The sequence below is a fragment of the Cervus canadensis genome, chromosome 28 (genome assembly GCF_019320065.1).
Source record: "Cervus canadensis isolate Bull #8, Minnesota chromosome 28, ASM1932006v1, whole genome shotgun sequence".
Classification (NCBI taxonomy): Eukaryota; Metazoa; Chordata; class Mammalia; order Artiodactyla; family Cervidae; genus Cervus; species Cervus canadensis.
The window spans coordinates 29131292-29157695 of NC_057413.1; the positions used below are offsets into that span (position 1 = coordinate 29131292).

A 26404-nucleotide genomic window follows, 5' to 3' on the forward strand; every position below is an offset into this window, starting at 1 on the left:
TATTTCCCTAGGTGTTTTTCTCTGACACAAAACCACAAACCTCTTTGTGATAGAAAAAATGTTTAAATAATTTTACTATTCCTCCATTTTTTTCTATTAAGTGATCACTGAATAATAAACTCCCTGCAATATTCATCATAAGGCTATAATCATAATAAAATAAGTATTATTTATGCATATATCTTTGCTTTATAAAATATCTCTATTTGGGAAACTCCTAATAAGTATGTTAGGCTATACATTTATACTAAATTTTGAAAAATTGACTCTGCAAGGATCTGGTATAGATATTTGTCAGATACATCACACTTCCTATATTTGGGTTGGGACAAGGAGAATTGTAGAAGGAAGAGTGACATCTCTAGAATATATCTTCTATTCGACCAAAAAATTTCATCCATTTTGATAGAAAAAGCATTGTTGTAGACCTGTTGTTTCAGAATCTCTTCTAAAGTAATTCTATGCCTCAACACTAGGTTCCAATACTACCAGCATGAGATCATTAGAAAGAAGTCTTATATCCCAGTATCACTTGCAAACTGTGGCTAAATCTATAAAAGGATATTAGAATTTCCTCTCTAGACAAAAGTTGTGAAATCATGATGACACAATCAAAACATTATTATTTTTTCTTATTATTATATGTATTCTCATTGGGATTTCAAGAACTGCCATACCTACTTCTTTGGATTTCCAACTTTTTCACAGACTCAGTTTCATTATAAGTGAAGTATGGATTCAATAGAAATCATTAGTACTTTTCCAGATTACAGGTATATTTGTGGACATAGTACTGTTAATTCCTGAATATCACTAGCTCATAGTCACAGCCAAGACTCCACAGAAGTATGTAGGACTCTTGGAATGATATGAGACTTACCCATGAAATCAGAATTCTCCTATTTTTCCTTCCAGGTAAGGCTGTCCGTTTTCCTCTTCACATCTCTGCTGCTTGTACTTGCTCAGAAAGTACATCACCAGGCATAGCCATCTCCTACAAGTCTTCCTGGAGCTCTAGGGGACTGAACCTGCCATTTGTCCTGTAGGGAAGAAATTAGAATTTCTCCCTCTCTCACTCACTCTTGCACTTTCTTGCCTATACCGTTTCTTGTGCATTGGTCTGGAGCAGTTCTGATTCAGGCCCCAGGTAATACAGTTGAACAATAGTCTGTAATCAATGTATTTCCACAGCTACTTGCCCTAGCCTTACCATAAATTCTTAAAAACAGCCCATCATACTGGTTGGCACATTAAAATCACCAAGCCAATCCTCCTTAGCGACACGGTTGCTGCTGTTGTTAGTCGCTAAATCTTGTCTGCTCCATTTGCAAGCCCACGGACTGTAGCCCACCAGGCCCCTCTGTACGTGGCATTACCACTGAGCAATGAAGGAAACCCCAGTGACATGGGTACATTCTAACTTAAACCTAAATACAAAGCACTTAGATATAAAATTCATCTAAATAGATAGCCACAAGAATTACAGCCTATTCATCCTTCACTTGACCAAAGTCAAAATTACCTTTTTCCTTAGATGTCATTCCCTCTTGAACCCTTCTTAGGAAATAGAGCAGCATCTCTGTTCTGTTGTTGTTGTTGTTGTTTTTCAAGATACCTTTTCCCAATCCATTTGAGTACTAATACACCTTGAAATCTGTTGATGTTTCTGGACCCAGGATTAAAATTTTCTTACATAATGTCTCTGAAGAGGTGACATACCAAACTTATCAAGGACTCTGAGAGAAATAGCCTTTATCCCAAAGAATACAAAGAGTTCAGGGGCTACCTTAAATTCAAGCTGTCCAAGGGAGTAGTGAGAAAAATGGGAAGCAGATTAATAGAAGTAGGTGTAGCCAATCTCCATTTATGAAATAACTTGAGGCTGTCAACAGTGGAATGATTAATAAATTGAATTATATTCACACAATAAAATCCTATACAGCAGTAAGAATGAATGGCCTTCAACTACACATAACATTATTGATTGTTATTGTCTATTTTGAGAAGTCTGATGATGTTTGTCTTTTTGTTTGTTTTTTTGGTTTTCTTGACTGCACCACGAGGTTTGTAAGATCTCAGTTCCCCAATCAGGGATCGATCCTAGGCCTGGGGCAGTGAATGCTTCCAGTCCTAATCACTGAACAGCCAGGGAATTCTTGATATGTTTAATGATGAATTTCACAAAAATGTTATAGAAAAGAATTTAGATACAAAAGAATTTACCATAAATGAAAAAGTTTATTTTATCATTATCAATAATGATTCTTCATCATCATTAATTAAAATTAATGTTTATGTCATTGAATATTTGGGTTAAGTAACTAGCATAATTTATGTTATACCAGGAAATGGCAGCCCACTCCAGTATTCTTGCCTGGAGAATCCTATGGACAGAGGAGCCTGGTGGGCTGCTGTCCATAGGGTCGCACAGAGTCAGACACAACTAAAGCAACTTAGCAGCAGCAACAGCAGCATTTATGCAAATTACAAAAGCAGGCAAAGTTATCTATTCTGTTAGAAACCAGAATGGGATGTTGAGGACTAAATGACTGGTAGAGATATGAATAGTGTTGATAACGTTGTTTCTGGATCTGGATAAGTGGCTATATAGAAGTCTTCAGTTTATGAAAACTGAACTACAATTTTATTGTGCATGTACTTTTTATGTATACATGCTAATAAAACGTTTTTAGAAAGATACAAAAATATACAAAGTGAGAAAGTCTTCTTTTGTCAGACCTATCTTAAACACACTCTTCTTTCCAGAGCAAACTGATAAAATAGTATTTGCATATTTTTCCAGACCTTTTTTCTCTATGCATACACATAAAATATTCAGGTACCTATATTAAATATCCATATATCCATGTCACATGCACCTAAAGACTTGCACTGGGTTCACCAAAGATAATGTGTATATCTCAACTCCGCAGTCTGCAAATTCATGTTGGTACCCTGAAATTGGTAATGTAGGAGTATTTATAACACAGAAACTCACCAACACCACAAACCAGAGATTTTTTTTTTTTAAAGTTGAATGATGATTTGTAAATGTTTGTTCTTTGAAAGGATAGTGCATTAAGCAGAAATAACATACAGACTGAATATGCCACTCCAATGTTTCCTGTTATCTGAAGTTACCAGAGAAAAATCTAAGGTTCTAAAATTCTTAATATTCATAGAAAAAATCATTTCGCCCACACTTTTTCCCTCTCTGACATTAAATTATTCTTTATGTTCCTGGAACTTGGGGAATTTTGCCCCATCTCTCTTAGTGAGATCCAACTTCTTATAAAATAAAGTTGCGGGTAAGCACCCTGATGAAGAGTTGTTTAAATTACACTCCCTAGTGCCCAGGAAACCACACAAAGTGACAACCTACCTAGTTAATTTCTATACCTATCTCTTCTCCCAAAGACAAATACACTGTAAGTCTCTTGAACATCCCTAGGAGAAGTGGACTTATTTGCCTTAGAGGACTAGGATTATATAATAGCTGAGATTGGGAAGAGTGAGCGTTGCCATAAAAGCAGCCAAAGAACACAAATTTTACATTCGTAAAACCATAGGTTAAAATTGTAGCACTACTATTTATTAGTGTATTTAAATTAGCCAAATATAATTTTTTGAGCTTCTTTGACTCAAGAAGTGAAGAGAGTTTGTTTCTATGTTTTGGTTTTGTTGTAGAGGATTAAATAATGTGCTATATGTAAAGAAACTATCTTAGTGCTTAGGACAGAATAACATGTAAAAATATGTTATTTTATTTCTTTATTTATTCCTTTTTTGATGCTCAAAACATTGGCCTGTATGCCACCAAGTGCTATAGATCAAATTCTGACCTTCTTCATTTTTTTTCCCCTAGTCTCAATTCACTCACAACTGTTTGGATCAAATCAGAGGAGCTCTTTACCCTGTTATTAACTTGCTCCTATTAACTAATTGCTCTGTTATCTGAAAATGGTCAGACCTGTCTTTGTTATCCCAGGTTACTCATCTCTAAAATGAGATGGTTGACTAAATAAGCTATTTTACCAACCTCCTTGATGGCTCAGATGGTAAAGAAACCCAGGCCCAATTCCTGAGTAGAGAAGATCCCCTGGAGAAGGGAATGGCTACCCACTCCAGTATTCTTGCTCGGACAGCCAGAGGAGCCCGGCTGGCTACTGTCCATGGAGTCACAAAGGGTTGCACATGACTGAGCTACTAACACACCCAGAACTCTATGACATTATAAAATAAATTTGTCCATCTCCCCATGTAAAGGCAAAAGTTGAAAGTAGAGGCATGAATGTGTAGAGGTTTAAACCGAAGTGGAAAGCTCATCTTTTTCCATAACAAGATAGAATAACCACTGAAGAGAGGGGTGATGACAATGAGGTGAACAGTAGTGGTTTGTTGGAGACTCTAATGAACCCAGAATAAGAAAGGTTTAATAAGAGATTATAGGAGTAGATGTGACAGTGAGTTTGAACAATACTATAATAGCTATTAATAGCAATGAATGGATGAAGACTTATTATATGCTAAGAAATATGTCCATATCTCACTGAGCTCCCACTGTGAAGTTGGTTCTATTATTATCCTTCACAAAAATAGACTAAAACTTAAAGACATTAGGGATTTTACCAAGATTATTCAGCTGATAAATGACAAAACTTGGACTAAAATCTATATGTAGTGTGAAGTTAAAAATCAAGATGCTTGGAGTATCTAAATATGCAGAGAAAGGAAAATAAAAATGAAAAGAGAAATAAGGTAAACAGGTTAAAAACTCTCTACATCCTTGGTATACCCCTAATACTCAGTAAAGCATGTTGTAAATCAGGCACTAGAAAATCATTATTAATTAACTGTTTCTAACACACACACGCATGAGCTCAGAAAGAAGATCAAGTAGGGAGCTCAGCTCAGTGCTCTGTGATGACCTAAGTAGGTTGGATGGGGAGGAGTGTGGGAAGGAAGTCCAAGAGGAAAGGGATATATGTATACACACAGCTGATTCACTTCATTATATAATAGAAAATAATACAACGTTGTAAAACAGTATACTCTAATAAAAAAGAAGAGTAAATAATATTTAAATTTACTCACAACTAAATGCTCTAATACTAACTGTAGATTTCATTTTAGAGATCCAAGTGTTCCAGTAGGTTTAGTTCAATGATTGTACAAAATGTATCCTTCATGTTCTTTCCACTTTGGCATACAAATGGACTAATCAGACACAAATAGTTCTTTGTGGGAGTAATAGTCGGGTTTCATGCTCATTTATTTGCAACCAGTATTTAAGATGAAAAGATATCAGTCCCTGTTTTGAGTCCATCCTGCTTTTGATGCTTGAATTCTTTCAAACACGTTCCCACCAAATAGTTACCCTTGTAACTATTCAACTTGTTCTTGAATAACCTCAATAACAGTAAAATTTCAACTTCCAGGATTGACTGGTTCCACTTTTAGATAGCTGATCTAAGAGATCTAAGAATCATCTTCCCCATGATCAGTCTTCACTTCCCCTGAAGTATTCATATCTCGGCTCTATAATTTGAGATTTTATTTAACAAGTTTAATCACCTTCTCATGTCCAACTTTTAAATATCTGAAGACATCTCCAAAGTCTCTCCTTATATTTTGCATTTCTTTTGCTAAACCTTCCATTTTCTTTTTCATACAATATGGTTTCACATCCTCATACCATTCATGGACTACTGCTTAGAAACTGCCTGGGGATTTCCATAGTATTCCATTTTCTTTTCTAGAATCAAATGCAAGATTCCAGGTAGTGTGTGACTAGTGATGAAACACCTCCCCTGTTTGGATTCACTTTTATCTACTCATACAGTCTAATGTAATTATCACAACCAAAAGTATGTCTCTATCTAGGGATAATTAACCCTCATTCAGTTAGCAAAGCTAATTTTTCCTTCTTAAGTTTCTTCCAGACATGATTTGACATACAGAGTAAAATTAAGGAAAACTGAGAGTAGCTGTCTCTAAACTATATCCATCTCAGAAACAAATTTTGCTTATCGGCTTATTGTCAATGATTTCCCTGAAATTACATATATATATTATGTATAATACATATGTGTGTTTTTATGTTAATGCTGTGTATTACTATATTAGTCAGGGATATTTTGGAGCTTTGCATGTTACCTAATGTCCTACTGATCTGTACGTTCAGTAAGAGGTATTAACTCATATCCTCACTGCCTGCCACTAACTGGCTGTTGCAACATTTTAAGAAGTTCAAAGTGTTTCCACGGATGCGAATCCTCTAACTGCTAATAACTGATTTAGCCAAGGTTACCTTATGAGAGTTTCTTTCTTCCACTAGTTTAAGCTTCCTTCCTTTGTCACTTCTTACCCTCCCTCTTCCTTCTGGATTGTTGATAGCTATCAATATTACTCAAGACAGAAAGAAGCCAAGCTGCCATGGAGCAGTGGGGCTTTGTACACATAACTGATTTACTTCAGGGAAGGCTGGAGGGCAACTCACCTCCCTTGGGTTGGACTTGGTAAAGAACGAGAATGAGTGCCGTGGGAGCAGTCATCCACAATCTTCATCAGAGGCTTCACTGTGCTCATACATCTATCACATTGTACTACAGTAGACATAAGTTATGCATTTTAGCAACTTTAAAAGTCTTTCCATTTAAAAAATGTTCTATTTCAGGAAAATTTAGGGGTGCAACCTTTATAGAAGTTTTCATTATCTTTTACCTTGTGCATTATTCTTCGTACAAGTCAGTAACTTCTTTGTTAGCTCTCTGAAGAGGCAGGCTCACCATAACTTCAAAATCACATTGACACCTAATCAGACTGAAGTATAAACTCAGAGAAATAACACAGCCTCTAGTGTAAGAAGTCACAGAAAATATAAAAGGGAGAACTAGAAAGTTCAGGTGCTGACTGTGTGGTCTCATACATTTATAAGAAAAAAGATGGCAAAAGATTTAGGGTTTCTCTAAAGTAATTTTCTGTGGTCTCTCAACTCTTCTACACAGAAGAAATATGAAGCAGAAAAGAAAGAAAAAATAAACTTGGTTAAGTTTGGAACTGGACTGTAAGAAATTCTCCTTTCTCAAAACTGTGTTGTAGCCATTGACAGGGGCATTTCATTTAGCTGTTCTGGTTCTAAGTCTTCCTATCCACAAAACAGCGTTAAACTGAATGACTTTTGGTAGTTCTTTCAATTCTAAGCTGTATATAACTTTAAGTAAGACATTCCTGAGCTTAAGTCTGAAATAACTCTGACATAAAGCATTTTAATCTCTGAAAATCCTGAGATATGAGTTTCCATGGACACCTGGATTGAGTCAGCTTTAGATACTGGTCCCTGTGCTGAATGTGACTTTGCTTCTAGCAAACTGCTGCAAGGACTTTTTCCTAGAAGAGAAAAAAATAATATTATGAAAGATAAATTGAATTTGCCTTGCCTTTGACTTCACTCTCATCTCAGTGACAACCATTAGAAGTAGACCAGTGAAGGAAGGTGCAGGGAGACCTGGGTTTCAGCAGGGTTTTGGAGCATCCTGGATATGTGCGTACTCTGTCATGGACTGGCACACTTTTCAGGGGCATTCTTATAACCTCGTGTATCTTGGGAAAGGGACAACATTGCAGATTATTTTGCTGAACCCCAAACTACTAACAGTACCCGACTGTACTCTTGGGAAGTCATTATTTTAGGCATTCCTTAGAGCTCGAATAAATCTTGTCCAAGCCTACTAAGAGGATGAGCACTAGCTGAGGATATCATTGTTTTTATTGATCAGTCACTCAGTTGTGTCCAACTCATTGCGACCCCATGGACTGCAGCATGCCAGGCTTCCCTAACTTTCATCATCTCCCAGAGCTTGCGCAAACTCATGTTCATGGAGTTGGTGATGCCATCCTTCTTGTCCTCTGTCATCCCCTTCTCCTCCTGCCTTCAATCTTTCCCAGCATCAGGGTCTTTTCCAATGAGTCAGTTCTTCACATCAGGTGGCCAAAGTATTGGAGCTTCAGCTTCACCATCAGTCCTTCCAATGAATATTCAGGGTTGATTACCTTTAGGATTGGCTGGTTTGATCTCCTTGCAGTCCAAGGGACTCTCAAGAGTCTTCTCCAACACTACAATTTGAAGGCATCAATTCTTCAGTATAACACCAGTTATTAAACAACATAACAGCTATGTAGTGGTATTGTCTTCCACTATTACCAGCGTAGACTTAACTTTTACTTCTTTACTTTGGTAAGCATAGGCCACAAAAGCAGCTTCAAGGTATCTCAATGAATTACCCACCTTACCTCTATTTAGATCAATGAAAAACATAGCTAAATTCTATGAAAACTTCAAGCAAATGTTTTATACAAATTTTAGAGCAAATTAAAAGAAAAGTGAAAGTTGTGTTAGTCCTTCATGTTCAACTCTTTGCAACCCCATGGACTGTAACATGCTAGGCTCCTCCATCCATGGGGTTATCCAGGCAAGAATACTGGTGTGGGTTGCCATGCCTTTCTCCAAGGGATCTGCCCAACCCAGGGATCAAACCCAGGCCTCCTGCATTGCAGGCAGATTCTTTACCATCTGAACCACCAGGAAAGGTGTAAGAGAAAGGTGTTAGAAAAGGGTAAGAGGGTCAAATATTATAAAGAGATTTAGATGCTATGCAATTAAGAAAACAGTGATTTAATAAATCTAGAAATGTAAAGATGTTGTAACATTAGAAAACCTATTACTGTAATTTGCATCAACAAAAGTGCAAAACCATTCTATTCATTGTCTTTCTAAACACACATCTGATCACTGCAAACTCTCCTTTCTTCAATCTTTTCTACATAATAGATAGGTTGATCTTAGAAAATTCCAAATATTGTTTAGTTTCCTCTCTAAACTTGCATGACGTTACATTACCCCAATTCCTTACTTTTGTCTTTACTCTTCTTCACTGACTAGGTCCCATGGTCCCTTGACCTCTTTCAAGGACATTCTGTGATCTTTAGAATGCTATGAGCTGAACACCCAGTTATTTCTCTTTATTTTCCTCTTAACGTATGGACTTGTAACCATTCTCCTCAAGTTCCCGATCTGTTTTCCCTGGGATACTGTGAGGAAAAATATGTCATGATTTGAGATCAGACTAGGTAAAAAGAGTTGAAGGAAAAGAAAGAATCAAAGTTAGCTCCATGTTTCTCAGCATGAGGGACTGAATAAGTGTTGAGCTGAAGTACATGACTGTAGAAAATCTGAAGGAGAACCTTCTTTGGAGTGGATGTGATGATACCATCTTTAAATAAATTATTCAAATTCGTATAGCCTCACATTGAAAATGTGAGCTAGTCAAGTCCTTGAATAGTTTTGTAATAGGGTGTGTATATCAGTCATGAAGTTGCAGATGGAAATAAAATTCGGAAGTCATCTATAAAAGAGCTAATGAAGCTATGAAAAAAGGCATTAGAAATAAAAATGAAATATTCAGGATTAAGAAAGCAAACCATTCTTATTGAAACAAGATTTTCTTAGATATATGTGCCTTATTCCAGAAGTTAGGAAATATAACCGCTGTAGTCAGTGACAGAATTAGTAATTGTGTAATCAAAACTGCATCTCTTTTTAAAGTTTTAAGTACACATATTGACTGTATACATGTTGATTTAAGTTACTGTTTGAAAAAAAGACGTGCTGCATTGAAGAATACAAGTAACTTAACTGCAATCTTCGTGGTTGGAGAATGAAAAACCGAGAAAGTGATTGGTATCGATTCTCTTTATTTCTCTCAGTCCAACCTGGCTTTTGTCTTCCAATTACTCTAGGAAAAGAAATCAATTTTTTTTCTTTCTAATATCCACTCTAGTGAGCAAAGAATAAAAAGGTGTAAGAGTGAATGAACAACTTACTGGTGCTTCTGGCTCAGTTTAGAATATTTAGGAAACTATTGAAATCGCCTTAAAAATCTAAATCACCTATTTCCTTCCACCTTGAGAGACCAATTAATTTATTGTATTCTGTTATTTTCCACTGGGAAATCTTCTATGTCCTGAAATATTATCCTAAAGCATTATTCCTAACAACAGAATGAGGAAAGTAAATACAAAGAAAAAAAGAAACAAAAGAGGATGCCATAATGAGCTGATCACCTGTATCCAGGGCAGTGTCATGGGGACACTCAGAAGTAGGGCTGAGGAAGGAATAGGAGTTATTAAAAGGGGGAAAGGACCTGAAAAGAGCAGTAATAGATGCAAATGCCATTAAGTTTCAAAGCAGCACTGTATACACGAGAAACAGCCCTGGCAAGGAGTTTCAGGAAGGATGAAATGTACAAAACTTGTAAAAGATGTCATTAAGATGATAACTGAGAAGAGAACTTTGAATTTATATGAAAGTGGTCATTTTCTTTTACAAGAATGGAACCACTGTATTTCAGGAGAAAGTACTTTGTCAGTTTTTCAGATGAAGCAACTGAAGTTTGAATGTATTAAATGATATATTCAAGTCAGTGGAACAATTGGAAAGAGAAATCAGAACTGAAACAAAGTTAAGGATTCGTCTCACTCTGTTTGGATTTTATTTTTCTAGACAAGAAAATCAAGCCATACAGTGCATTAAAAATATTCTTCCTGATCTATTAATTTATTGACAGAAATTTTATACATATAGATATCAAATTCCCTGCAATTTCTTCAATACATTAAATGCAAAGCAGAAATTATTTTGAATATGAAATGTGTAGAATGTAAGGAAAACAGCTTTCTTGTTTGTACAGTCTATGAATATTATTTTTATTATTGCAGATAAAGTCTCATAAAACCTAAGCAGTTTTACTAAAAAGAGCATATAAGCTAAGAATTATGAGTTTTTATAATTCTTCATCTTGAAAAAAAGCTGATAAATCTCAACACTATAATTTTCTCCTTTTTAATCATTTGTGTTTTAGAGAAAGAGATGTTACTAAATTTTTTCATTATTTCAAAAAGATTAAAACACATATTTTTTCTATAATGCATGTAATAAAAGTCATTTAAGCCTCTCTTTCTCGATTATATATATGTATACATATATAATTAACAGGGGAAAAAAATTGGATTCAAACAAATTACCAAAGAAGAAATAATTTCATTTTGTTTCCAAAGACAGATGTCTTTTATGTCCAAAACAGCAATTGATTAAGCAGCATGCAAAACTGAATAGACAGTCTTCTAGAGTCCAGTCTGAAAGATTAGAGTCCCTTGGCTGAAACTGCACACAGATTCCAGCTGTGGAGCATGTTTAATGAGAAACTCCTCTTGTGTCTCAGCCACAATAGGTCAGGCAGAGATGAAGCCGAGCTCCGTCTGGTGTCACAGGGAAGGCTGGCAGTGGCAGCAAAGTAGGAATCGGTGACTCATGAATAAGCCATAACCAGCCCTCAGATCACAATCATGGTACCTGCACATGGATGTGTATGCACACAAGCTTACACACCACGTACATACTCTCTCACCACAGAAAGATCGGAAGGAAAAAAATTATTCATTTATACATGTAAAAATAATATAAAAAATGTTTGCAATAATAAAAAAAAGTCCTACATGATTCTTACTACATCTTGCTTCAGAATTGTTCATATTTGATAGAAAAAGGCAATGGTCAGCACATTTGGCTCAATAGTTCTGATTTTCACTGTATTATCTCTATTTCATAATTACATATAACTTCTAGGCATCATGTCAAACAATGATGACTATATCTGCATTTATAATGGACCTAGATTGCCTCTTTCAGCAAAGGAGAACTACACCAAAAACAAAAAAGTCGATCCCAGTTTATTTCCAGCAGAATCTTATTACCTTTGATGATAAATTTCAACCACTTTCCTGCCAGCATTTTCAATTCCTGTGCCCAACCCACCCTGAAATACTCTAACCTTAGATAGATTCAGTCTCTACTCTTCCATACCCTGTTGCTGCATGCTGTTAAAGAAAATGGATGGTCCCTGATTATCCTCTGTGCATCAGTGCTCAATCTGGCAAGAATACTGAAGTGGGTTGCCATTTCCTCCTTCAGGGGATCTTCCCCACCCAGAGATGGAAACTCTGTGTCCTGCGGCTCCTTCATTGGCAGGCGGATCCTTTAACTCTGGGCCACCTGGGGACTACCCTCCAGCCATCTTCAAATCTGGTTCAGCATCTTTCTTCACTAACCCAAAGAAAAAATAAAATGTCTACCAAGCATGAGCTATGCCAACTGTACTTCTTTGTGTCTATCTCTGCCTTCTTAGTACTGGCTTCCTTAGTGTCTCGGGCAGTGAGGGGCTTCCCCTGCCTGAGGCTGATCTCTAGGAAAAGTCCATCCCCTGGTTTTTCTCTGACATGTCAACAATCGTTTTCCATTCCTCTCTATTCTGATTTCTTCCTTTATTCTATGAAACCATTTAAATTACTCTTGTTTTCTAAAAACTCTCCCTTCATCTTATTTTCGTCTACCTCTTCTTTGTCTTTCTCATTATGAAGTGAATGTCACTCAGTCATGTCCAACTCTCTGCAACTCCATGGACTGTAGCCTGCCAGGCTCCTCTGTCCATGGATTTCTCCAGGAGAGAGTGCTGGAGTAGGTTGCCATTCCCTACTCCAGGGGATCTTCCCAACCCAGGGATCAAACCCAGGTCTCCTGCATTGCAGGCAGATTCTTTACTGTCTGAGCCACCACGGAAGCCCAAGAACACTGGAGTGGGTAGCCTGTCCCTTCTCCAGGGGATCTTCCCCACCCAGGAATAGAACTGGGGTCTCCTGCATTGCAAGTGGATTCTTTACCAGCTGAGCTACCAGGGAAGCCTCTCATTAAGAGAATCTTTAAATTTTATCCAGATGAGGAGCTCACTTCCTTAACTTTCACTTACTTCCTTTTTTGGTGCATCTGTCACCTGGTTCCCAATACTAACATTGTTAACTCCTTTATTAAATTTTCTTCCTCCACATATTACTAAAACTTGGTTATTTATAAACTGTTTGTTCTGGATCCTTAGAGGCAATGTAAACAGTCATTACTGGCTGAGACATTGCTATGTAGACACTTCTCTATCTCATGGGGCCAGTCTTTGAGCAGCCATACTAACTACTAAATATGTTTCAGGGCTGTGCTTTAAGAAAAGAAAGAGAAATAAATTTATCCATCAATACTCATTTCTTACTGGTCAAAGTTTTCACTTACATTATGTTCATTCTTCCATATTGCTGGATAATATATTTATGGGCAGTAAGAAGAATTCTGTGGCAACCTGCATCTTTTGTCAAAGAATTCTCTGGGATAGGAAGGAAGGATTCTATTCCACCCAAAAATAATGTCTAGGTGTGGGATTGTGGTTCTTTCTTCTTAGAACATAGCGAATTGTAACTACATGATGTTTTCAAAATTTATTTAATTCCTCAGCTAACTGTACATTAGCTCAGAGCCCAGAGCATAGTAAGTGTCCAAGTATATATTTATTAAGTGAATCAATGAGATGGTTAAAACAGCATTTTGTACTTATTAGAAGTCGGTTTGGAAATCTGACAGACATAATTTTGAGTGTTCCTTTCAGTCATATTGTATGATCCTGGTGAGTTATTAAGCTATGAGGATTCTCCTTTCTCATAGGAACTATGTAGAGAATATGAAAAGAAAGTAAATGTTCATACCTTGCTTTGACTTTTGGATGAGACAATACATACAAATTTCCTTTTACTGGGCTTTGTACATAACAACTCCTGAATTCTTTTTTATATTTTTGTTTTAACTTTTATATTTAGTGGGCTTAATTTTAAATTTGTTTTTACCCAAGTGATAGATATTACTGTTGTTGTTATTCAGTCACTAAGTTGGGTCCAACTCTTTGCAACTCTGCAATGCCATGGACTGTAGTATGCCTTCCTGTCCTTCACCATCTCCTGGAGTTTGCTCAAACTCATGTCCATTGAATTGGTGATACCATCCAACCACCTCATCCTCATTCCCTTCTCCTGTGCCTTCAATCTTTCCCAGCAAGATGTACATGTACTTAAAAGATCAAATAGTAATTTAGATTTTTGATAAAAATTAGCAGCCTCTGCTCCACCCTTTCCCAGCCCTAAATTCCATTCCTTGGTGCCTTGGACTGTTAGATTTATTACTACTGCTATATTCTATATAATGTGTTTATATTATCATTTTTTATTTAGTTTTAAATGTTATTTATTAGTTTCTGTAATGGATGAGGACTTATACTCAAAAAATCATTTCATGATCCCAAACTTTTACCTCTTATTATCCTCCCAGAAAAGTCTTATCTTATTTTTTAAATCTCACTCTCCAGTGTATATATTATTATGATTAAATAACATTCTCAGATGTTTAATGGCATACTGTGATCAATATCATATTGAGAAACTACTGTGATTGTATGCATTATGTGGGCTTAGTTTGGAATAGCAACCATTGATATTTGTTTAGAAATTTCTTTTTTACCTATTACAAAATTTCAGACAGAACATTCCTTAAATGTGTGTATGGTAGTTTGTTAATCCCATACTCCTCATTTGTCTTTTATCACTGCCCTCTTTCCTTCGGTATCACAAGAATGTTCTCTAGATCTGTGAGTCTGTTTCTGTTTTGCATATACATTCATTTGCGTGTTTTTTTTATCCCACATATGAGTGATATTATACAGTACATGTCTTTCTCTGTCTGCTTATTTCAATAAGCAACATATACTCTAAGTGTATCCACATTGCTGCAAATGGCAGAACTTCATTATTTTCTATGGTGAAGTAATATTGAGAGTTGACTCGTTGGAAAGACCCTGATGCTGGGAGGGATTGGGGGCAGGAGGAGAAGGGGACGACAGAGGATGAGATGGCTGGATGGCATCACCGACTCGATGGGCATGAGTTTGAGTAAACTCCGGGAGTTGGTGATGGACAGGGAGGCCTGGCATGCTGCGATTCATGGGGTCGCAAAGAGTCGGACACTCTGAGCAACTGAACTGAACTGAACTGAATATTCCATTATATATTTATGCATATGTATATATATATGTATATATACATATATAGAGAGAGTCCAGTTTTTAATCTGATCATCAGTTGAAGGGCACTTGGGTGGTTGTTCCATGTTCTTAGGACTTGAAGGGATATTGGAAAAGATTGGAAATAATTTCTTAGTAAGACTTGTCTACCCACCTAAGATGCAAATAGAGAATGATGTTAAAATAAAAGTCATTTGTCAACATGTAAAGTTTCAAAAAATCAACTTGCCATTCATGCTTTTTATAATTTATTATTGAAGTATACTTGACACTAATACTAAAAATATTGTGTTAGTTTCAGATGTACAGCATAGTGATCCAGTGTTTTTGTGGGTTATATTCCATTAGAGATCGTTACAGGATGGTGGCTATAATTCCCTGTGTTTGCTTTTCCTCCCTTTCACTTTCTCTTAATAGATACACAGTGCATAGACATACATGTATTTTATTTATTTGTTTGTTTACTAAATCACTTGAGAGTAAGTTTTAGATCTAATGACCATTTACCACTAAATTTTTCACTGTATAGTTTCATAAAACAAACATTTTCTTACATAGTCACAGTAAACTTATAAAGTTAAATTTAAAATTGATGCAATACTATTGTCTAATGTAAAATCCATATTCAAGGGCTATCGAATTGTCTCAATAACATATTCTTTTGCAATGTGCTCCAACAAGGATCTAATAGGAAATCACCCATGTTAGTTTTCATATCTCTCAGTCTCCTTTAATCTGACACCATTCCTAAGCCGTTCTTTTTCTTTCCAGACATTAATCCTGTTAAAGATTATGTCAAAATTATTTAGGAAAAGTTATTTTGCAGTATATTCCTTGAGTTCTGCTATTTCTTTCCAATGAGTATCTGACATTTGATTCTCTATTCTCTATTCTCTGGAGCAAGAATACTGCACAAAATGTTCTTCTTAAAGCCTCTCACCAAATGGCATATAATGTCAGTTTCCCCTTCATTGACCTGGTCACCTTACCTGTCTCCTGAGAAATCTGTTTGCATGTCAAGAAGCAACAGTTAGAACTGAACATGAAACAACAGACTGGTTCTAAATCGGGAAAGAAGTTCGTCAAGGCTATATATTGTCACCCTGCTTATTTAACTTATATGCAGAGTACATCATGCAAAATGCCAGGCTAGATGAAGCACAAGCTGGAATCAAGATTGCCGGGAGAAATATCAATAACCTCAGATATGCAAATGATACTACACTTATGGCAGAAAGAGAAGAGGAACTAAAGAGCCTCTTGATGAAAGTGAAAGAGGAGAGTGAAAAAGCTGGCTTAAAATTCAACATTCAAAAAACTAAGGTCATGGCATCTGGTTCCATCACTTCATGGCAATAGATGGGGAAAACAATGGATACAGTGAAAGACTTTATTTGCTTGGACTCCAAAATCATAGCAGATTGTGACTGCAGTCATGAAACTAAATGATGCTTGTTCTTTGGAAGAAAAGCTATGACAAACCTAGATAGCATATTAAAAATCAGAGAAATTGCCAACGAAGGTCTTTCTAGTCTAGGCTGTGGTTTTTCCAGTAGTCATGTAAGGATGTAAGAGATGAACTACAAAGCCGAGCACTGAAGAATTGATGCTTTTGAACTGTCGTGTTTAAGAAGACTTTTGAGAGTCCCTTGGACAGCAAGGAGATCCAACCAGTCCATCCTAAACGAGATCAACTTTGAATATTCATTGAAAGGACTGCTGAAGCTGAAGCTCCAATACTTTGGCCACATGATGCAAAGAATTGACTCATTGAAAAAAGACCCTGATATTGGGAAAGCTTGAAGGCAGGAGGAAAATGGGACAACAGAGACTGAGATAGTTGGATGATATCACCAACTCCATGGACATGAGTTTGAGCAAGCTCTGGGAGTTGGTGATGGACAGGGAAGCCTGGCTTGCTGCAAAGAGGGTCACATGAGGTCTCAAAGAGTCAGACACAACTGAGCAACTGAACTGAACTGAACTGAACCAAGATGATGTCCTCCAGATTTCTCCTGGATAAAATAACTTTGTTTAAAAAAAAATGAATATTCTTTTGGAATCTCAGGGTCAGTGAGGAGAGACAATAGGAGAAGTTCTGTCAGAAGCCTAGCTTTCAGTATAGTCAAAAAATTTTGAATTATCAACCATATCAAAGGTTTATGCTTAGAATGGAAATAAGATTAGGGAAACCCATAACAGTAAATCTAACAGTATATGTGTCAAATTGCTTAATTGGGGGATTTATTAAAGGAGTTTGCTCCCTGTGTTGTTAAAAGTTGTATATTACAGCTTGTTTAGGCAAACAATCTTCATATCAGTATGGTTTCTTCTATCTGTTGCTTAAAAAACAGGTATGACTTTTTCTGCTATAGCCCCCAGTGTCAGACACCATGACTGACAGCCACTCTTAAAAGATAAGTTCATATTTCTTTCTTAAGAGTCTCTTTCCAAAGAACTGCCACATAATTTTAATACAATTTAATCAGAAAGGGGCTATCTGGGTTGACTTCATTATACATTCACACATTCAATCACACCAACATCACTTTTCAAATACCATCTCTTACAAATGGATGCTGTTAACTTTCTCAACAGTAAAGGCACAGACATGTGATTTCCACCCATCAGTGGAGAATTAATAAATCACCCAACATATTACAGTTTCACGCCAAGTTAGCACCTTCGTCGGGGAATGAAATTAGCAGAGCAAATCCTGGCTAATTGTGAAAGATGCTAATTACTCGCTCACCCTGTAAAATAAGCATGAGTGATGTGTGGTGAGCCCTGCACAGAGTCACGAACACTTGGAAATGCAACACTTAAATAAAGCCTAAAACTGCTTATGCAGAGACAAATGGAGACCAGACAGAGAGTATAATCTACAGCCGGTAAAGTGAAAAAGAATTTGCAGGGATTTTTAAGATCTCATTTCAGACTTGCAGCAAGATTAGTGGACTCTTGCATGACTCCAGGGATTCATTGTGGAGTCTTTACTTCTGGGTCTCTCCTGTAAATCCCCACCTGAACACTACTCAGAGCAAGTCCTCACCGGTTAATAGCTGTTCACAGTCAGGACATGGGATAGCTGTCAAAGAAATGACCTCAGTTCAGCTACTCCTGGATGAGGTGGTCTCCATTACAGACCGGCAGTAATTAGCTCCCTGCTAGTTGTCTCTGCAGAGAGGCCAGGAGCTGAGTCGGTCTTGGGACATGGATCCTGAGCAGGCATTTCAGAGGCTGTCAGCTCCTGCTTGGCTGAGATGACTGGTAGAGGTGAGATAGAAAATTTTAGCCTTGTCACTGTCAGTCTGGGACCCCTTCTCCAGATGGGAGACTTATTTCCCCAAAGTTGTCAATGTTTCACTTTTCACCATCACTAGGCTCACATTAAGAAGAGAAGCATGTTCCTAATAGTGTTGTTTAGGTGTAAGATTAAAAAAAAAAGCTATGCTACAACATGTACTACCTTTTTCTATACGTCCTAGCTCCTCTGAAGATCTGTGACCAATTAAGACCTCAATACAGCTAAACCCAAATAAACAAAACCAATATTTCTATTTTTCTGTTTATCCGTTACATCCCACACACCAAATTTGCTTATGAATGGCAATTATCACTTAATATTTAATTAAAATCTCCCTGACTAATGATTTGTGCAAGCTGCTAAAACAATTTTACCATTTACAATTGCAAAGGTTACCCAGAGAAAGATGTTGTATTCTGGTTAATTTGCGTAATGATGCAAAGATGATAAATTATTAACTCCTCAAAGAGGATGAAATTCCTCAAAAGATGAGCTTTGTGACACAATTTAAAAGATCAACATGATAAAAATTAAAGGAAAAGAAAGAAAGATAGGAAGGAAGGAAAAGAGAAAGAGAACAAGTTAAATTCCCCCAAATTTCCAAATTTTCTCTTTTAACAAAGAAAAAAGTGAATTAGTAATAAAAATGTGTTTGTAGCATTATTATTGGAATTCTATATAATATGTATGTGTGTGTGTGTTAAGTCACTTCAGTCATGTCTGACTCTTTGTGACCTTATAGACCATAGCTTGCCAGGCTTCTCTGTCCATGGGATTCTCCAGGCAAGAATACTGGAGTGGGTGCCATGTCTTCCTCCAAGGGATCTTTCCCAGCGATGGATCAAACTTGCCTCACTTACATCTCCTTCATTAGCAGTCAGATTCTTTACAATCAGCACCATATATTTAACTCCAAAAAGTAGAAATCATCTTTCATTTTAAAGTTTTTCTTTTTACTAATTGTAAATAACAAATCATGATAAGATAAAGGCTGCTCATTTCATTCCATGACTACTATTCCCAGAACAAATTGCATGTTTGAATATATTCAACCTCCAGAACACAGTAAGTTTTCATTATATCATTATTAAAATGTGATTAAATTCATATGAATGGCACAGGGTTAAAAATAATTCCATTCAGAAAGTCCCTTCATTTTTTAATTCAAGAGTCTCTCCTTAAAATTAATAAAAGAAAATAAATTGCACTGTGGGCATGCCATATTGCCAGTTATCCCCCTCAGTATGCCAAATACTCCCCTCAGTAACCCAGAATTCATACTTTCTCAGAAGGCAGAGCTTCTATTTAGTGTACATACATACATATTTTATATATAATTATATACATATTTAAATTTTCCTGGTACATATTCAGTTCAGTTCAGTCGCTCAGTCATGTCCGACTCTTTGCGACCCCATGAATCGCAGCATGCCAGGCCTCCCTGTCCATCACCAACTCCCGGAGTTTACTCAAACTCATGCCCATCGAGTCGGTGATGCCATCCATCCATCCCATCCTCTGTCATCCCCTTCTCCTCCTGCCCCCAATCCCTCCCAGCATCACGGTCTTTTCCAATGAGTCAACTCTTCACATGAGGTGGCCAAAGTATTGGAGTTTCAGCTTCAGCATCAGTCCTTCCAATGAACACCCAGGACTGATCTCCTTTAGGATGGACAGGTTGGACCTCCTTGCAGTCCAAGGGACTCTCAAGAGTCTTCTCCAACACCACAGTTTTCCAAATTTGCTGGCATTAAAAAAAAAACAAATTTGCTGGCATTGGTACATATTAGGAGGTCCCAAAGTAATGGCAAAAGCACAGAAATTTCTTTGTTGTTGAAAAAAAATTCAGAATCTTATCAATATCATGATTGGTGTTCCCTGTAGGATTTGTTGTTAATATGAAGGTGAAAAAATACTATCTGATCTACCATCTTAGGGATTTCCCAGGTGGCACAGTGGTAAGTAATCCACCTGCCAATAGAGGAGATGGGGGTTCAATCCCTGGGTAGGGAAGATCCACTGGAGGAGGAAATGGCAACACACTCCAGTATTCTTGCCTGGAAAATCCCATGGACAGAGGAACCTGGCTGGCTACAGTTCATAAGGTCGCAGAATCGGACATGATTGAGTGACTGAGTGCTACAATCTTAAGAAGACAAGTTGCAAAACATATCCTCATAATGCTATACAAACTGTATGTATTAAAACTAAAAATGTCAGTTATATTCAGTGATACATTTTATAACTGACTGGTTACGAAAAAATCATTTATAACATTCTTAATGCTAAATGCCTGCCTTGGTAGGATATTGTCAATTCTTGTGTAACAGGTTGGGTCAGATTTGACCAGGACCTTAACAATACTTTGGCCACCTGATGCAAAGAGTTGACTCACTTGAAAAGACCCTGATGCTGGGAAAGACTGAGGGCAGGAGGAGAAGGGGACAACAGAGGATGAGATAGTTGTATGACATCACCAACTCAATGGACATGGGTTTGGGTAGACTCCAGAAGTTGGTGATGGACAGGGAGGCCTGGTACTGCGGTTCATGGGGTCGCAAAGAGTCGGACACGACTGAATGACTGAACTGAGTTAATTATGCTTTGCTTTTTTTTCTTTTATTGGCTATAAGTACTGAATACTTGCCTAAACTCTGATTATCTGATTTTTTTATTTGCTATGTAAATAATTTAGTGATAGAATTGGAATTATAATTTGGAGAATTAGGTAGAAGGGTGAATCTCTTCTCAAATTCTCATTGTGTTTATTTACTATTAGAAAAGAAAGAAGCGTAGGCGGTAAAGCATTGTGTCTACAGCGCTTAGCTGTAGCCTTGAGCCTGTCTCTGATCCCCTCTGAGTGCTTTGTATTGGGTTCCTAGAAGATACTGAGAGGCTGTTTCAAGGAAACGGACTTGATTTCTTGTTCTGACACGGACCAGAACAACAGCAGTGGTGTCCTTGTCATCATCAGTATCTCTGTCAGCAATAGCAAAGTGCCAGCACTGAGCAGTCTGCTCGGGCCTTCCTTGGCACCAGCAATCATGGTGGTGACAGCTTCTTGGCTCGCTGAACATTGCTAACATACCACACGGTCCAGACCCCGAGGGCCTAAATGGGCTGCACCTATGCTTTTCTTATTTAGTATTAAGTAGGGTCCTGTATGCATAAAATGATTTAACAAATGTTCTGAAACCACTTAAGCTATTGCAATCCTTACACTTTTTATTGTAAAAATAGTACTTCAATAGCCATCTGAAAGATGACTTCCCCACCTCCCCCACCCCCCGCCAGAAAAAGTGTCTAAATGGAATAGTAGTGGCCCAGTGAGCTTGGAGGACCCTGCAGGTAGCGAATGATGATCAGAGTTCAGCAGAAGCCCAAGATGTGTGGCTGTTTCAAGTAGGTGACTGTAAGATCTTGGGTTTTAGGAAATCTTAGTATATGACCAGTTTACTTAGCTTTAAATAAATATTTTAGATATATACTGCTCTTTTCCCCTCCCAGCTCTGATTTTCACCAGGCAACTCATAGTAAAGTGGGCTTTTCAAAGCATTGTTAGGTTGCTGCTACTGCTAAGTCACTTCAGTCATGTCCGATTCTGTGCAACCCCACAGATGTCAGCCCACCAGGCTCCCCCGTCCCTGGGATTCTCCAGGCAAGAACACTGGAGTGGGTTGCCATTTCCTTCTCCAACGCATGAAAGTGAAAAATGAAAGTGAAGTCGCTCAGTTGTGTCCGACTCTTAGTGACCCCATGGACTGCAGTCTACCAGGCTCCTCCGTCCATGGGATTTTCCAGGCAAGAGTACTGGAGTGGGGTACCATTGCCTTCTCTGATTGTTAGGTTAAGGGTTATTAATACAGTTTAAGAGGAAGATACTTCATTGACTCAGGAAAGCTTGATGTTGAATCTTAACTCTATTTTTTTCTACCAGGCAAAGTTAAAGCTTTATTGGTGGTGATCTAATTTGGGGTTGTTTAGTGGATAATAACCCTGTGAAATTCCAGATTCTCTCATGACAAAGTTCACTTCCATCCATTCAATCTCAAAGGAGCAAACTATTTCATCTACAAGCTAGGGATAATACATTTGAGTTTTCTTATTTATGAGATTACTAATGCTTTCTTTTTCCATATCCAACAGTTCTTGATTCATATCCAACTGTTTTTGTTTCATAGCCTTCTGTGTATTTTAGAATGCTAGTCATATTTTTTTAGAAAAAAATATTCAGTTTATGTTAATTCCTTTCCAGATTATTCTTTTATTTATGTTTCTTCAAAAGTGATCTCTCACTGGGATCCTCCCATTAACCTAATTTTTCTCTTGGCAGTCATATTTTGGGAAGGAATTTCTTAACTGGTTAGATATTTTCCATCCACGCTTACTCCTTCATATTTGATTTCTCTGTACTTATTTTTTCAGGACCCCAGGGTTCTCAGATGAGAACCAAGTATTATATTTCTGATTCTGTACTGTTGTCTTGAGGAAATACAACCTATCTGTTTTGAAAATCAGGGTGTCATTTGGCCCAGCTCATGGTTGGAGGATTGTAGTTACCCTCCTTGACACTCCAGTGACATTGCTCATATATCAACGCCAGATCCTAACCAGAGTCCAAGCTATTATATTTCCAGCTTCCAATTGCAGACCTAGTTCTCTGTTTCCTCACAGCAAATGGAACAGCTACATCTCAGGAGAGCTGAACACCATGATGTTATGAATCAGTTACAGTAGTGGAGCCTTAGACTTGCTTCTTCAAGGTCTTTTTCTGGCATTTACATTCCATTCTGCTCCCCAGAAAGAGTTAATCTTCTTTTGACCATGAATATGTCTTTTAAAATATGTACCAATAATGTTTCAACTGTCATGTTGTGTTTTTGAGTATGAGAATTCAATGTACACTCTTTCTAAGGTATTTGCCAGAAGGCCTCCAAAAAGGACTTTTTAAAATATATGTTTATCTAGCATTGAACAGTTTGATAGTAAGTTATGTTTTCTGTAGAAATCAAAGATCAGAAGTAATACAAAATATGTTATGTCTCAAACAGCAGGATATTTACCTGAGCATAAAGCATCTAGATACAAGTGTGGAGAAACCTGGAATATAAATTTTAAGACTGGTTCACAGGATATTTTGCAGTTTTAATATATTTAATCTATGGACATAAAATTTAAAGTGCCAAATCATGCTCATTGGAATCTTTCAATTGATTGATCAATTAATCAATAGATAGATACAATGAGCATAGTTTAAGTGAAAGTGAAAGTTTAGTCACTCAGTCGTGTCCTACTCTTTGCGACCTTATGGATTGTAGACTACCAGGCTCCTCCATCCATGGGATTTTCCAGGCAAGAGTACTGGAGTGGGTTGCCATTTCCTTCTCCAGAGGATCTTCCCGACCCCAGGGATCGAACCTGGGTCTCTCACATTGTAGGCAGACACTTTACCGTCTGAGCCCCCAGGATTTAAGAGATCCTGAAATTTGGATATGTGATTGTTGGATGTATAATTCTCCAACAAAAAACACGTTGAGAATGCTATAAAGCACAGTTGACCTTGTCTTATAAAATACTTTATTCTATAAAATGTTTTATACAATTGTTTACTACATGAAATATTATACCTTATAAATATATTTTAAAATGTTATAATTAATATATGACACCAAAGTTTGAAGTTTTAAAAATCTAATATCACATTTAAGCACTTTATTACTTCAGTACAAAAATAAGCTTAAAATTTTAATATGAATATTTAGAATAAGTTCAGCTCAGTTCAGTTCAGTCCAGTCACTCAGTTGTGTCCAACTCTTTGTGACCCTATGGACTGCAGCATGCCAGGCTTCCCTGTCCATCACCAACTCCTGGAACTCACTCAAACTCACGTGCATTGAGTCAGTGATGCCATCCAACTATCTCATCCTCTGTCCTCCCCTTCTCCTCCCACCTTCAATCTTTCCCAGCATCAGGGTGTTTTCCAATGAGTAAGTTCTTCACGTCAGGTGGCCAAAGAATTGGAGTTTCAGCTTCAACATCAGTCCTTCCAATGAACACTCAGGACTGATCTCCTTTAGGATGGACTAGTTGGATCTCCTTGCTGTCCAAGGGACTCTCAAGAATCTTCTCCGATACCACAGTTCAAAAGCATCAATTCTTCTGAGATCTGCTTTCTTTATAGTCCAACTCTCACACCCATACATGACTGCTGGAAAAATCATAGCTTTGACTAGAGGGATCTTTGTTGGCAAAGTAATGTCTCTGCTTTTTAATATGCTGTCTAGGTTGGTCATTTCTTTTCTTCCAAGGAGCAAGCGTCTTTTAATTTCATGGCTGCAGTTACCATCTGCAGTGATTTTGGAGCCCAAAAAAAAAATAAAGTCTGTCACTGTTTCCACTGTTTCCCCACCTACTTCTCATGAAGTGATGAGACCAGGTGCCATGATCTTAGTTTTCTGAATGTTGAGTTTTAAGCCAGCTTTTTCACTCTCCTCTTTCATTTTCATCAAGAGACTCTTCAGTTCTTCTTTGCTTTCTGCCATAAGTGTGGTGTCATCTGCACATCTCAGGTTATTGATATTTCTCCCAGCAATCTTGATTCGAGTTTGTGTTTCATCCAGCCTGGCATTTCGCATGATGTACTCTGCATATAAGTTAAATAAGCAGGGTGCAATTTAAAATAAGTAGAGTGAGTCAAATTTCTTTCTAGTTTATTTAACTTATACAGAAACCAAATGAGGAAATATACATGCTATTCAGGAACAGGCGGAGTAATTTTTCCCTCCATTGGAAAAAAATCCATTTATTTCTAATATTTTTATATTGATCTTATTAGTGGTTATAATAGTAATACAATTCAAATGTCCAGTTGTGCCAAAGTCTCAAAATTTTCCATACTAGTTTTCCAATGACAATGTGGCAATATGTATAAAAATAAATTTGAACCATTTGTTTCTTTAGCCAACAAGTATCTAGGGGTATCTACTCTGTATGGAGGGCTTCCAAGTGGCTCAGAGGTAAAGAATCTGCCTGCCACTGCAAGAGACACAGAAAATGCTTGTTTGATCCTGGGTTGGGAAGATCCCCTAGAGGAGGAAATGGCAACACCTCCAGTATTCTTGCCTCAAAAATCCCAATGACAAGAGGAGCCTTGCCGCCTGTAGTCCATGGGCTCACAAAGAGTCAGACACTACTGAGTGACTGAGCAAGCATGCATACATTCTGTATGGAGCATAGCTAAGTTTTGTGGGAACTCAAAATAAGTCACATTTGTTGCCAATCATCTGCTATTTTTGTCTACACAGCATCCTATCTTTGGGGAATTTCCTATCCCTTAGGGCACCTGAACCTGGTATATCAACTTCCTATATGTAGGAGCTCTATCAATATTTGGGCTTCCAAGGTGGCACTACCCGTATAGAACCCTCCTGCCAACACAAGACACCCAAGAAACGCAGGTTCAATCCTTGGGTTGGGATATCCCTTGGAGGAGAGCATGGCAACCCAATCCAGTATTCTTGCCTGGAGAATCCCATGGACAGAGAAGCCTGGTAGGCTACAGTCCATAGGGTCGCAAAGAGTCAGACACGACTGAGAAACTTAGTATGCTATCAATATTTATTAAATTAAATAATTAAGATGCATTCTTATAATATTCAAATGCAATGACAAATATGAAAGAACAAAGAATTTAAGAAAAAGAATACAAATTTAAACAAATGAGAAACTCATGAAAATGATTACATTATAGGTGATAGTTTTAAAACTAATTTTCTCACTTACAGAGAATACAAGAAACTCCACATGTGTAAAGCAATGTTTCTCCTGGTTGTTCCTAATTTTACCCTTTCCATTGTTTGCTTATTTTCTAATGAAACATGTTTTTATAAAGGAGATTTGTGTTGAGACTTTCAACTATGATCTTTCTTAGAAGTCTGTTCTTTTCTTTAAAGTATCAGGGCTTGCATATCCAAAATCAGTTTAGCTTCCTTGCTTTCATTATCCCATACTTTCACATATCAGTAAGCTGGTTCTCATTCTAAGTTGAAGGAGGAAGTTGGGATGGTAAGAAATAAGAGATCATTGAGGTGACAAT

The 26404-nt window shown here is 37.3% G+C and overlaps 1 long non-coding RNA gene across 1 annotated transcript in view; it reads left to right on the forward strand.

Moving 5' to 3' along the window:
- The window catches only part of LOC122429355, a 25983-nt gene extending 5210 nt beyond the window's left edge, over positions 1-20773 (forward strand). The window contains exons 2-3 of the long non-coding RNA XR_006265963.1: positions 18884-18890; positions 20713-20773. This is a non-coding gene — a long non-coding RNA (uncharacterized LOC122429355). The remainder of the gene's footprint in view (positions 1-18883; positions 18891-20712) is intronic.
- The last annotated feature ends 5631 nt before the right edge of the window (positions 20774-26404 follow it).